Source organism: Peromyscus maniculatus, chromosome 7 (genome assembly GCF_049852395.1).
Source record: "Peromyscus maniculatus bairdii isolate BWxNUB_F1_BW_parent chromosome 7, HU_Pman_BW_mat_3.1, whole genome shotgun sequence".
In the NCBI taxonomy this organism is placed as follows: Eukaryota; Metazoa; Chordata; class Mammalia; order Rodentia; family Cricetidae; genus Peromyscus; species Peromyscus maniculatus.
The window spans coordinates 71,675,767-71,688,916 of NC_134858.1; the positions used below are offsets into that span (position 1 = coordinate 71,675,767).

The window sequence follows — 13,150 nt, forward strand, 5'->3', positions numbered from 1 at the left end:
AGAATTATGTCAGTCGTTTTCATGTCTCATGTGTGCATGTGGCTGGAACTTCACAAAGGACTCCCTTGCTAGCTAAATGATCACCTGCCTAAAGCTTGTGTGGTTTATTTATAGTCACTTAGCTAATGGCAGGCTAGAATGCACAGGCCACTGGTCTGACTCTTCCTGAATTCCAAGTATTTTCAGCTTTTAGGCAAGGAAGGATCTGCACAAACAGACTGAGTTTAACTCAAGGCTCAAGAGTTGCAAATGGTTCCAACGATATGGGATAGAGGTCGCACAAAGCAGGCGTGTTTTCTCCTGCCTGTAAAATGTCATCTTGCTATGGCATCCCTTAAAGTTGACCTTGCCTCACTGGTGTGCTGGGTTTTCTTTTGTGGAGTTGATATTTCATGGTGAGAAACATAGTCTATTCTCCCTGTTCAGTTCTACACAGTTACATGAAAGTTCCTTCAGGTTCAAGGTTCTCCTCAAAGTGCACACACAGTGAAGTCTGTCTCTTTGGGAATGTAGCTCTTTGGGGATTGGTGGCAGATAGATAGTCATGTGACTAGACGTACATTAAAAGTACAGAAGAGTCCTGCTATCACAGTTAGTCCACATCTGTGCCAACCACTGGCCTGTTCCGTGTCACTGCCATCTTTTCTTCTCAGAATAACACAGAAATGGAATCAGATAGTGTGTCGCCTTCTAGGTCTGGCTGGTTTCATTTCTGAAGGGCGTATGAGGTCCAGGCAAGTTTCTGTTGTGTACCAGTAACTTGTTCCTGTTTATTGCTAGGCACCATTCCAGCCCGCAGACACACTAGAGTTGGTTTATTTGCCTGCTAGAGTTGTTTCCTGTAATGAATTAAATTACTGTAGGAGGGTGGAGAGATCACTCAGTGGTTAATTGCACTGTCTGCTTCCAGAGGACCCAGGTTAAATTCCCAGCATAGTGGCTCACAACTGTCTGTAACTTAAAATCCTGTAGTCTCCACAGGTACCTGAACACACACACACACACACACACACACACACACACACAAATAAATAAATATAAAAATAAAAAAAATAATCTTAAAGAAAAGGAAACAAGTGTATTCCACACTCAAAGAAAAGAAGGGCTTCAGACTCCCCTGAAGGAGAGTCAAGGAACCTTTGGACACATATGAAGCCAGCATGTTATATTTTTTCAAAACTTGGCCAAAATTACTCCCTTGGGCAATATTTCCAGGCATTTCTGTATTATAAAACACTAGAAAGAAAATTACCACTTACCCAGATATATTTAATTGTGAGCTTAAAGACAAGAGCTTACACTCAACAGTATCTTACCATCAAAGCAACACACGTAGCCTGCTCTGAAATCCTTGTCCTTGCAACTCACTTTCCTGCACCCAGTAGTTTTGCTGTGAATGGATTATAGAATAAACCATTATGATATTGCTAACCTCACTGATAGAGTGGGCAGAAAGGGAGGGGTTATCTTTGTAACTCGGGATACTTCTTAAAGAACATAACTGTGTTTAGAGCCATGCCTGGGGGCGCACCCATGGAATCCTGACATCCTGAGAGGGAAGAGTACTGTGTGCTGAGACACTCTCTCAAAAGAAAAATAGAGACAAACTTGAACATATTGAAGGGGCAAACAGGTAGCATAAAAGTTCCCTGGCATTCAATTTCAACTTTAAAATAATAAATTATTGGGGTTAGAGAGATGTCTCCCAGTGAAGTGCACTGGCTGCTCTTTTAGAGGGCCTGGGTTAAGTTCCCAGCACCCACATGGCAGCTCACAAAAATCTGTAACTCTAGTCCTAGGGGATCCAATGCCCCCTTCTGGTCTCCACAGGCACTGCACACACGGGGTGCGCAGACATGCATGCAGTTGAAATAACTGTACACATACAACAATACATTTTCAAATAATAATTTAAAAAATTATCATTGAGAAAGGAGTTAGGGGGCTGAGAAAACTTCCTTTGGGGGGAGTTAATAGTCATTTATCATATCATATTGTGAGACATCTTCAACTCCTGGGCCGAGAAGGAGAGAATTCCACAAAATCACCAAGAGAGATGAATAGGGAGACAGAGCAACATCAAATGGTGATCACCCCGACTTAGCAATTCTGCTGCTGAAATCTCTTCTAAGAAAATATTCAGCATAGCATATTTTATGTAAAAACTAGAAGCAAATACCCAGCAAGTAGAAGCAGTCATACTACAATCTCTGAGTTTAGCAGACAGGAAGGATGAGGGTGACAGAGACAGCCCAGGTACAAAGTAACCGTCTTACCAAGTTACAATGAAAAGAATATAAATGACAGCTGTATAATAAATACTACAATTGTGTGGAAAGATGTTTTGGCAAAGAGAGAAGCAGGAAATATTACAATATGTGCAGATAAACATGGCTCTTTCTGGTTGGCATAATTTGGAATATATTTTCTCTCCTTCCTCGTCTGTGTATTTCTTTTAATGTATTGACCCCTAGAAAATCAATTTTCACTCGGGCCAGTGAGCTGGCTCAGCAGGTAAAGATTGCTTGCTGCCCATCCTGACCACTTGACTCCAATCTACAGGACCCATATAGTGTATGGGGAGAACTGACTCCTGAAAGTCATCCTCTGACCTCTGACCTCTATACACACACACACACACACACACACACACACACACACACACACACACACACACACACACACACAATTGATAAATGTAGCACCAATATATTTATGCTAAAAATACACCCAATGTTTCTCAGAGAATTTAGGGAAATCTTGAAATGCTGTCTATATGAGAGAGAAATAATATTGTTAATCATGTGCTTTGTGGTTCAGAATTCACAGAGCTGTGTTCGAGTTATTATAGTATCTTGAACATGGAACCAGAAAGCAGGAGAAAAGAGGAGGGCATGTTATGGCTAGAAACACAGTCCCAACTGTGTCATGAACAGAGACTAGTATACAGCCCAGGGCATGATCGAACAACCTTATTCATAGGGGAGGCTTTCCCAAAGGGCGGGAAGGGAGAGCCCTTCTCCCACAAATAGGGCCTGGGCACTGCTTTGAGCCCACTAACCGTAGAGGTGATGGTAGATGATTTATGTGCAAATACTAAATGAGACAGTTTGTTCAATTGGTTGCTAACTACTGAGAAAATGTTGACCCTGAGATCTCTCGAATGTTGTTTTTTTTTTTTTTTTTTGCTTGGGGTGTGTGTGTGTGTGTGTGTGTTGTTGTTTGAGACAGGGTTTTTCTGTGTAGTTTTGGTACCTGTCCTGGATCTTGCTCTGTAGACCAGGGCAGCCGGGTGGTGGTGGCGGCGGCGGCGGCGGCGGCGGCAGCGGTGCCGTACGCCTTTAATCCCAGCACTCAGGAGGCAGAGCCAGGTGGATCTCTGTGAGTTCGAGGCCAGCCTGGGCGACCAAGTGAGCGCCAGCAAAGGCTACACAGAGAAATCCTGTCTTGAAAAACCAAAAAAAAAAAAAAAACCAAACAAACAAACAAACAAAAAACCTAAACAGGCTGAGCTTGGTGGTGGTGAAGCCTGTGATCCCAGTGCTTGGGAGATCCAGACAAGAGGGACCTGAGTTTGAAGTTTGAAGCCAGACTGTGCTACTGAAGGAGATCCTGTTTCAAATGAATGGGAAAGAACAAGAAGCTATATTTTTACAATACTTCCTTTCCTCCCTGGCCCCTTTTGTTTTGTTTTTTTCTTTCTTTCTTTCTTTCTTTCTTTCTTTCTTTCTTTCTTTCTTTCTTTCTTTCTTTCTTTCTTTCTTTCTTTCTTTCTTTCTTTCTTTCTTTCTTTCCTTTTTTTTTTTTTCCGAGACAGGGTTTCTCTCTGTGTAGTTTTGGTACTTGTCCTGGATCTCGCTCTGTAGATCAGGCTGGCCTCGAACTCACAGAGATCCACCTGGCTCTGCCTCCCGAGTGCTGGGGTTAAAGGCGTGTGCCACCATCACCCAGCTTGGCCCCTGTTCTTGGTGGTTCTAAAAACATCTCGGCCCTAAGCACTGGACCTGGTGGAGTAAGACCCAGAAGAGGACGTTGTGTAAAACACTAAGTTGCTTTGCCAGATCCCTGACCAGAGCAACTAAGTCCCAAGTTGTTCCCACATGCCAGGGCCTCTGTGAAAACTAGAGCTCAAGGCTCTGCACAGCTTGAAGAGAGGCTCAGGGATGAGGCCCATGTGGAATTCCTAACTTTGATGTATACTTAGAGGTCAGAACTAATGAAGGAAGGTTATTGAGACTCTGGCGAGGGGAGGCTGGGGCCCTCGGTAGTGGGTGACTGGCTACCTACATGGCTTTCTTCAGCAAGCTTTCAGGTATCCACCGTGGGCTCCATGTCCGGTCTTTCACAGGGCCACCGTGTGGCAGAGGATGCCAAGTACGGGCAGAGGAAGTAAGCGGTGGTCACTGTTCCGATGCAAAAGGAGGAATTCTGTGGATGGATTGGGGGACAGCATTGCCCGGGAGGGGAAGTGAGGCGGCTGCTGCTGGACCCAGAATAGGAAACTAGTAAGGCGCAGAGAATGCCAGATCTGAGACAGGAAGAGGGAGGCCTTTCCTAGGAGATCTACAACCTTGGAATCAGTCCTCCTGGACAGGACACCACGTCCTGAGCAGTGAGAACCAGCACTATTGAGAAGGGAGGGGCTGAAATCTCTGCCTATTGGCAGGGGGGGTCTCCTAATCCAGAGACCTCATGATTTGAAGGGTAAAACAACTGGGGGATGAGAGGACAGCAGAGGACCCTCCCGTTTTTACAACCCACTCAGTTGATCAAAGTGCTTGATCGATCTCCTAGCCAAGGCTCAGAGGGTTGCTAGATAGGAGACTGAATGTTACTTTCTCTCTTTGCCCCTCCCATCCTTCATGGTGTGTGTGTGTGTGTGTGTGTGTGTGTGTGTGTGTGAGCTAGACAACCTCAGGTGATTTTTGAGACAAGGTATCTCTCTTTTTTTTTTTTTTTTTTTTTTTTTTTTTTTTTTTTTTTTGGTTTTTCGAGACAGGGTTTCTCTGCATAGTTTTGCGCCTTTTCCTGGAGCTCACTTGGTAGCCCAGGCTGGCCTCGAACTCACAGCGATCCGCCTGGCTCTGCCTCCCGAGTGCTGGGATTAAAGGCGTGCGCCACCACCGCCCGGCGAGACAAGGTATCTCATAGCCTGGAGCCCAGGGATTCAGCCAGGCTGCTGGCCCCAGGGATTAGCCTGTCTGCACCTCCCCAGAATTGGGACTATAAGTGCCTAGGCCTCCAAACCAGACATTTTTACTGGGTTCAGGACCCCATATTTGTGAGGTCAGCATTTTATTAGCTGAGCTTTTCCTTAGCCCAGTTAGCAGTCTAAACAGTGCTATCCAGCGCTCCAGGCTCACGGGAGGACCTCTCCGAGGAACTCCCCCCAACCCCTTACCAAAGTTCTTGGTGCTCTGGCACCTGGTCTCCTTGGATTTCAGCTGCAGAGTCCCTGGAAGGACTGGCCCTGGTCAGCTGCAGGGAGCTCCCCGCTGGGAAGCAGGCAGGACTGGAGCCAGCTGGGTCAGCCTCGGCCTGGGCGGGGCAGGCAGGTGGAGGCGGATCCGACTGGAACTCTCCCAGCCCGGCCCTGTCACCTGTGGGCTTGGCGCAACTCTGGGGCAGGCGCCTGCTCCTCCCTCTCTGGAAATCTGAGCATCTGTAGGGTGGGCCTGGGACAGCCGCACTTAGCCGTCCCCACGTGGGGTTCTGCTGAGAACCTGCTCCTGGATACTTTGGGGCACTTGCTTTTCCGGTGCAGAAAGTTTCTAGGACTTTACAGCTAGCTCCGCAGCAGGGAGAAGGACCCCGTGGCGGTGATCTCCTGTTGGCTGTGACAGCTGAAGACTGCTGCGGACGCAGGACTAAGGAAAGTTCCTGCTCCCACCTGTGGCCAAGACAGCTCTAAAGAAGATCTGCTCAGTCAAGACTGGTCTCTTGTGAGTTTGGACGGGGGAAAGGCTGAATCCTACGGGGTGGCAGGGGCATGCCTGTTTTAAGAAAATCTGGGTAAGGTGACCTGCTAGCAAGACGCCCTCCAGGGTAGTGATTCCCGTCCAGCCGCCTTCATTCCTTCCGGCTCGTTTTGTGTACAGATAACAATGGTCTGCACAGAGCCTGCCTCTGCCTTAAACCCTTTCTTCCTCCTCCTGGAGGTCATCTGTCCCAGGAGTTCAAGGTCAGCTATTGGACACTAGGACAGCTTGGGGAATATTTTCACCTCATGCAAATGTTTAAGAATCTTTCGCCTCCCCTTTCTATCTGGCCTCTGACCTGGCCCCTGTTCACGTATAGGGTTTTCAGTTGTTCTGTCTTCCCTAACTCTTTTCCTCCCCACCTTTAAATTATATTTTCTCTACACATATTTTATTAATTCTCTGGGAATTTCACATATGCATACAATATATTTGGATGCTATTAACTTCTATTCCTTCCCCTAACTCCACCCAAATCCACCCCACCATGGCACGTGCCCTTCCCAACTTCAAGCCTTTGGGTTCTTTGTTTTGTTTTGTTTTGTTTTTAATAATCCACAAAGTACAGTTTATGCTGCCTATACACACGTGTTGGGGCCATCCACAGAAGCTTGGCCACACCCTTAAAACTGCCTCTCCCTGGCCCAGAAGTCATCAGCTGTTGGTAGCTTCTCCCGAGGGGTGGGGGCAGGTGAGCCCCTCCTCTTGCCTTCCAGAAATCTCAGTAAGCTGCTCATTTTCTTGGAAGTGCTAACAGGTACTTGGAGTTCTTTTTCTTCTTTCATTTTTTTTACATCATTTGTTCCTTCGTTTCTTTAAGTTTCTTCCATACTAGCAGCCTCTAAAAAAGGCGAAGGAAGTGGCCCTCCATTCTGTGACACTCTAAAACGAGACTAATTTTAAAAATCACAGGAATTGGTCTTCTGTGCTGAGTCCAATATAGCTACTCCTTTGGGGGATAGATATTTGTAAATTGCAACTTCTTTCTCAAGACAACGTTTGCTGCCAAGCTTCTCCATATATAAAGGCTCTTCCATTGTCTCTACCCAAGGGGGGCAGGAGAAATCTGGGGCCCTCGTGCAGAGTCTCACCTTGAAAGTATTGGTATCAGGACATCCCAGGGTTTCAAGACTGTTTCATTCAGATAGCCCAAATCTTGACAATTTGCTTATTTTTATTATTTAATAATAATAATGTTGCTTCTACTCACTCATAGTGGCAGCCCCTGTAACCACGCTGTCTGCACATTGTCGGTGGCACTTCTCTGGGTCTTTTTCTTTTAAATGTAGGTTTTGTGTTTTTGTTTTTGTTTTTTAGCTGGTTGTTAAGATTCCTGAACCCTGCTCTCCACTAGGCAGAATCAAAGGCCAGAGGTTATGGTGAAAGCCTGGTGGAAAGGATTTAACTGTGTTCTGAGCATTAGTTCTAGCTCAGTCCTGAAGTCCCATTAAGTCCTTTCCCATGTTGATTCTGGGGTCTTCAAAAGTCCTTAACATGGGGGGGGGGGGGGGGGGACGGCGGGTTCTTTTAAGTTTCAGAATAAAGACTTCTCAGGAAGGGTACTTGAACTCTTCTTAGCATGCACATGTCCCGGGCTCAGGGAGCGCTCTGCAGAATTTGGACTGTGGACTTTCCTCTTGGTTCCAGAAGGCATTCTGGCATTCTGGACATCTCTGCAGCTGACTGAGGGCATGGGGTCTAGGACTGATGGGACCTTAGACAAATTACTTTTATTCTCCATGTAGCATTTCCTTCTGGCTAGAGAGGATAATATTCCCTAGGATGTTTTGCAGACCAGTGCAGGATATAATACAAACAGTGCAGGGCCTGCAATGAATAGTTATTCAACAAACAGAGCAATTTCTTCATTGTTCGTCTTCTTATAATTTTTTTCATTCTTGGAGATTTATTGTTTGCTTTGTTTTGACACAAGGTCTCCTGTAGCCAAGGCTAGCCTCAAATTCTCTTGTGTTGCTGAGGGTGACCTTGAACTCCTGATCTTTCTGTCACCATAACTTGTCTTAATAAAAGAAAACTTTTACTAAGGTAAAACCTATCTCAAAATAAATATCAGATCCTATACATACATGTTCAACATTTAAGCAAGCACAGGATGAAGGAGTCCTAGTTCACAGTTGGTGAATGAAATGAGTTGTGAGCCCCGAGAGCAGACGTGATCTTAGACAGTTTTACGACATAGTTGAATGCAGATCCACAGGCAAGGGTGTTTTCCCCATCTGCGTTTTGCTCTGTGTGTGTATAGACCTCAGAGTCGCATTCGTAGGATGAATATCCACACACTGACCTGTCTGGGGAAGATGGAGAACAGGGAAGCGAGTCTCCATTCACACTTGTTCACAGCTAATACATGATACTCTCCGACTTCCAGACATCTTCTCTGTTGACTACAGTTAGACCTGCCCAATGATTGCACTCTGGATTTTGCCATCCTCAAATGTAAAATGGGGAGTCCCGCTACTTTAGAATCTCTCCTGTAAGGGTGTTCCCTTCCCGAGGCTGTAGGAAGACTAAGTTATGCACACAGCACTTTCCTGTGGGGTGAAGTGTCATCACTGTGTCCTGCCCGAGAGCACTTGCTCTGACTAGACACCGTGAGACACCAGGCTGTGCTTCTTCAGTCCAGGCAGAACTTAGGACTCTCCTTCACATCATAACAAGCAGACCAACACAGATTGGAAAGATGGCTCGGTGGTTAGGAGTACTTACAGTTCTTCCAAAGGATCAGAGTTCAGTTCCCAGCACACAAGTCAGACAGCTCGTACCTGCCTATAACTCCAGCTCCAGAGGATTCCACACTCTCTTCAGGGACACTCATACACATATGGCATATACATATACGTATATGTAAAATGTATTTTAAAAGCAGGTCAATAAACAACTTAGCTGGTATAATTTGGAATAAAATCCAAAGTTATAGGTACTGCTCTTGCTACTACTGTCCTTGTTCTCCAAACACTACAGCCTGATTGGGAAGAAGGCCCTCCCACTCTGCATGTGTTCTCTTTGCAGAGAACTATCTGCATTCCTACATGAGCCTGATGGGACCTTTAGTCCGACCTCCACTCATCACTTCCTTCTGAGCTATTTAAGTGAATGTTGGGGCGAGGGATGTCAGGGAAGAGGTACTGATAGGAAGATAGATTCATTATTTTGGATGAAATAATGAATTTACTATTTATTCTCAAAATGCTAACTGAACATTTTGAGAGGAAATTCATATGGGATTTTACCCCTTGATTTCTCTTTGGGATTGTTAGCTTTAAAAGTCCTTTTAAATACAGAGGGCTTTTCCTTTAAATTCTAACTTGAGTATGCATGAGTTAGTTCCACATTTCCCAAGCTTTGTGCAAGTTGGCTGAATAAATTAATTCCTAGAGGTTGCCTCTTTCTGCCTCTTATGACTACATGATTTCAAATAAAAGAGTTTTGTTGCAATGCCCTGCAAGGCGTAGAAAAATTATATCTACCATGTAGGTACCAGTAGACAGAAAAGGGAATTTAATTACGTTAGGTTTTGTTCATTGTGGAGAAAAATTGTTCTGTAGGGTCCAGATCAACCCTGTTGGTTACTGCCATCCTAGATCAGGCCGGTTTCCGTTCTCATCAGACCATGATTATCTGGCACAAGAAATGAGGTGAGAATTATTCTTTGGGGGTATTTGCTCCCTTTGTTCATTTTCTTTGATCAATTAACTTGAACATTTGTTCGCTGTACCGATATCCATAAGGGCCAGACAGAATCAAGCCGAGACTGAGACAAGCTGCTTAGCTTACATGTAAACGTCACTAGAGCCCTAGTCTGGATTCTGATTCCTGAGCTCCTCCTGAGGGGTTTCATCAGGTGGGAAACCCTGGAATCTTCATTTGAACAGAGCTCTAAGGCAATGCTGAGCCCATGGAAACTGTTGTGGTGTGTGTGGTGTGGTGCACATGCAAGTATGTGTATGTGTTTGTGTGTATACAGGCATGCATGTGGCACACTTGCAATTGTGTGCACATGTGTGCAGAGCCCGGAAGTTGACATCAAGTGTCTTTATCTCTCTCCCCATCTTACATTTTGAGGCAGGGGTTCTCACTGAGATCAGACCTCACTAATTATCTAGTATGGCTGGGTAGGTTCTTCCTTAATTTGAAGCTTTTTTTCTATTTTTAATAGCAAAGGAAGTCTCATTTAAAACAGTTTTCTCTAAACACTTGCAGATGAAGGTCCTTAGGCTACCAAGAATTAACATAGATGGATGAGTTCAGACTAGGAAAGGAGGACTTAGTTTAGTCATGAACTATTTTATTAGGTTGTTCCGCATTTTCTCTCAATTCTGGATATAAATTCCCAGCTGAGTATTTCAGTATTTGATTTCCCCCACAACATGTACACGCCGAGAATCCTCCTCGTTCCCCATCCAGGCAGGGCAGACTCACCCTCTTTCTGGCTCTCTCTCTATCTTATGGAAAGCAGGCTGCAGCCGTTATCCCTCAGGGTCCACAGGTTCCATGATCTGTAGACACCTCAGGAGGAGGATGCTTCACCTCAGTGTTTGGGAGACTGATGCACCAGGCACTTCCGAAGGGTGTATCGGGGTCAATCAGCACCCACATTCTATAGGACTATCCAATCCAAACAGCTTGCTTTTTGTAACACACTTTGTGGTTTTCTCCTTTTAGCTGAGAGAAACTTTAAATACTTCTCCACACCTGCTTTCACGAAACACAGTGTATTCAATTGTAATCATTACTTCAGAGTTGAGAAGGGACTTTCTTAATCACTGTGTTCTTCTCATCTTTCCATTCAGCTTAAGAGAAACAGAAACTGTCTCTAAGCAGCCCACCACACCCTGGGTACAGAGGTAATTACTTGTCCTGTTGTCCCAGAAGGGCGGGGTTTGGAGAATCCTGTTTTCCTGCACTTCAGTTTTCTATTGAAAATAAACTCTGACAGGCAGAGCTGCAGCCATTTTTTTTTTCTTTTCTTTTTTCCCCCCAGTGACAGCGAATCAGAATGACCCTTGAATTGCTAATGTCTGTCACCTGGAGAAGGAGCAAATTATTTTCTGGCCTCTGTGTTGCTGTGTTTAGAACATGTGTTCTGAGTACCTGCTTTTTTCCACTGCCTCTTTTGCCAGCCGAGGCGCAACACAAACTATTTTAATTAATACCGTGTCACCAAAAGGGATTGAGGTAGCCAATTGAATTCTGCCAAGATGGAGTCTTTTGATGAAAACATATCTTTATTGATTGAGGATGGAAAAAAAAATCATTCTTAAAATGAAATCCAGAGGAAAAAAAAATCACGTCCCTCAGAGAAAATTTCTGAGTGGCAGGCCGAGATTAACATCATAAAATTGAATTTGTGCTTCAAGCCTTTGATGTAACCAGCAGCTGGGAGATGGTGCTGCCCTAGCCGCGTGCCCTCTGATTATTGTGGAGAATGAAATAAGGGTTTCTGGTGTCCCTCCTCCAAGAAATACAAACGAGCTATTACTAGGTAGTTTCTTGCTAGTTAAAATGGGTTGGATCGATTCGAGGCCTCTTAGGCCCTCATTGGCCCATGAACCGTAGGAGCTGAGCATTTATTTAGGCCCCAGGGACAGAATTTGTGGCTGTTGCTAGAGAGTGACTTCTTCGGTCAGTAGGAACGTAGCAGAGCAAGGGGTTCCTCCTTGCCAGGGACTGCTTTGGAATAGGTTAGAAAGCGCACAGGCCGGGTCTGCTGGCCTAAGGTACCAGGAGTCCCAGGACTCCTAACTGAGGGCATGCCCCGTGAGGAAATCGTCTCTGAGTTACAATCTTAGAATGCAGGATCACACTCTTTCAACAGGTTTTCTCCAGTTTTTGTTAGTCCTGGTGCTTTGAGTGAGCCACTGCCCACACCTTTGACTCTGAGTGTGCAATTAATAGATTTTGTAGATTAAGTAACAAAAGTCCCTTTGCAGATTCACCCTCAGGCTGAAGAGTGGCTCAAATCCCAGTCACCCTGTGGCTGCTGAGCTTAGGATGTATTTGTTTTGTGCTGTTTCCTCTTCTTCAGGGTACAGGCTTGCTCGTGTGGACTGTAAACAGGAGATGATGATGTCTCAACCTTCACTCTCCAGCCCTTTGAAAGATGGGATGGGCCGTGAGGTCAGACAGACATAGGATATAATTATTCCTCACCAAGGAATTCAGATTTGCCAAGCCTTTTTTCCCTGAAGAACACAACATACTAAATGGCAGGTATGCGATGAAATAGGAAAGGTGGAAAACGTCCAGTCCAGTGTCGAAGTGATAGCTCCTATCTAAGTTAGCATGTGTAAGGGAGGTCTGTAAAGGTTTCCTTGTGACCAAGGAGGAGAGGAAAAGCCAACTGAAGGATGGGTGTGTTTCAAAAGATGGGGAAATGGGAAGAGCCAAGGCCAAGGAGATTGTGTGTCCTAAAGAGATGGCATGAGGAAAACAAGAAGAAAATAGAGCTATCTGGCCTGTGACGGCAATCCCACAGAGGTAAGAATGACAGCTAAAGGCACCTGCTGCTAAGGTGGAGAATCCGAGTTCAATCCCCAGGACCCACTCGATGGAAGGAGAGAGTCAACCCCCATAAGTTGTCCTCTGACTTTACATGTATGTGCACGCACGCGCACACACACACACACACAAACACACACACACAGATGTAATTTTTAAAAAGAGCTGGGTGTGGCCAGAGCACTTGTAACTAGCTCTGGGAAGGCAGAGACTGGCAGAACCCTGGGGCTAGACCCTCAGCTGTATTAGCCTATCAGTGAACTCTGTGTCAGCAAGAGACTTGGTCTCAAGGCAACAGGCTTATGGCACCTGAGGAATGGTAGCTGAGGTTGTCCTCTGGCCCCCACAGGGAAGTGTATACAAATGGATGAACACTCACAGGGACACTCATCCGGGATTCATTTGTTTCTAATCCTATATCTCCACACTGCCCACCCTCCCCCAAGCACCCTGGTAGGTATAAGGTGTAGATATAAGCATTCAGTGCAGGACATGGGCTTAAAGGCTTCCAAGGTCCCTGGTCCTGGCCATTGCACTGACAGAAAGCAGCAGAATCAGAGTGTTAGGACAATTCTCTAAACAGACTTGCTCCCCTGTAGGTGACCCCTCTGCCTTCCGCCTTCTCTGAGGGAAGAAGGGATGAGCTCAAATGG

The 13,150-nt window shown here is 45.5% G+C and overlaps 1 protein-coding gene across 3 annotated transcripts in view; it reads left to right on the forward strand.

Annotated features, from left to right (window-relative positions):
- Window positions 1-5,591: 5,591 nt before the first annotated feature.
- Wdr72 (WD repeat domain 72) overlaps window positions 5,592-13,150 on the forward strand; it is a 173,670-nt gene continuing 166,111 nt past the window's right edge. The window contains exons 1-2 of one of the 3 annotated variants that reach the window (XM_076576690.1): window positions 5,593-5,942; window positions 9,545-9,634. The gene's annotated coding sequence lies outside the window, so the exon portion shown is untranslated. Of the gene's footprint in view, window positions 5,943-9,544; window positions 9,635-13,150 lie in introns of all 3 variants that reach the window. The other 2 variants (XM_076576691.1, XM_076576689.1) reach the window with 2 other exon arrangements.